The following is a 1,308-nucleotide window of genomic DNA, read 5'->3' as shown; positions in this document are numbered from 1 at the left end:
CCTCCCCGCCCCGCCCCCTCCTCAAGTCCAGGTCTCATCGGTGGCCTCGTTGCTTTGCAGAACATGAATGCAAGCAACGGAGCGCACGAGAACATTCGGATGATGATTATTGTGAACCCAAATCAAACGAAAACATTGGACTAAACCTCACATTTCAACTTCATCTTATTCGGAGGCCAATATGCGATTTTTTTGGGGGTGTGGGGGGGGGCTCCCCATTGTAAGGCCTCACAATCCTATTTTTAATTTTTGTGACGATTACAATTCTTGTCATATCTTGTAATCGTTCTACTAGTAGCACTCAAATCAATCCTTGTTGTCATGAGATCAAATTGTTGATTGAGATATTTGGAAGCGTGCTCCTTCCTTTCTGATCTCGTCATCATCCATTGTTTATTGACTCGGTCGTTCATTATTGATGTGCACCTTGTGGCTTCTCTTCTTTCTCGTAGGCCTGAGATCTTATTGGGAAAAAGAAAGCGGCCCCGTCGTCACGATGATGACAGGCTGACATTTTTTAATCCAAGTTACAAATGTGTTTTTTTTAGCACCTTAGGAAAAAAAAACCCTTGCGAATGTCGTGCAGAGGTAATGGGAAGTCGTCGGAAGGTGAAGTTCACGGCGAGGTTAAAGTCACATGTACACAACTCCTATTTTTATTGAGACGTTTGTTTTTGCCCTTTTATGAAATGTGCCCCCACCCCCGCCCTCCCCCAACAGGAAGTCAAGCAGCCTCCCCACGTCACGCAGGACCAAGAAGCAGCTTGGCGCTTTTGACGTGACAAATTTGCCGCTTCTATTTTGAGCCTGGCCGCCAACGTGCCGTGCCGCTCTCCACCTCAACGTTTGACCCTTCCCAAGAAGAAAAAGCACATTTCACATAAAAAAAAAAACAAAAAACAAAAAAACACACGTGCTCAATTTCACGTTTCAAAAATCAAAAACAAACCCCCCAAAAATCCTGGACACACCCCTGTCAAATAAAACGCAATCATGCCGAATAGATGCGGTAAGAGACACACCATGGTCAAGGCTTATTTGGTGATTATTTATTTCCTAAATCGTCTTATTTATTTTCGGATATTTTTTTTCCGATCAAAAAGGTTCATGTTTGGTTCTGGCTGCTTTTGGGAAACCAAAAAATGGCGACGTTTCCACACCTCTGGCATCGTCACACTGTTCCAGATTTTCTTCCAAATTGAGCCAAAAGACCGAGAAGGGAAAAGTTTTTCACAATGTGCAGTCACTGGGGAGCTTTCAGCAGAGGCCTGCGGGCTTCTCGGGCTGCGTGCAGGGGGGGTCGGGGCG

The 1,308-nt window shown here is 45.2% G+C and overlaps 1 long non-coding RNA gene across 1 annotated transcript in view; it reads left to right on the top strand.

Moving 5' to 3' along the window:
• The window catches only part of LOC109510085 (uncharacterized), a 43,771-nt gene that overhangs the window by 18,707 nt on the left and 23,756 nt on the right, over positions 1 to 1,308 (top strand). The window contains exon 6 of the long non-coding RNA XR_002167059.1: positions 721 to 1,026. This is a non-coding gene — a long non-coding RNA (uncharacterized LOC109510085). The remainder of the gene's footprint in view (positions 1 to 720; positions 1,027 to 1,308) is intronic.

The sequence above is a fragment of the Hippocampus comes genome, unplaced genomic scaffold (assembly GCF_001891065.2).
Source record: "Hippocampus comes isolate QL1 unplaced genomic scaffold, H_comes_QL1_v1.1 scaffold39, whole genome shotgun sequence".
In the NCBI taxonomy this organism is placed as follows: Eukaryota; Metazoa; Chordata; class Actinopteri; order Syngnathiformes; family Syngnathidae; genus Hippocampus; species Hippocampus comes.
This window is presented reverse-complemented; position numbering and strand designations above follow the sequence as displayed.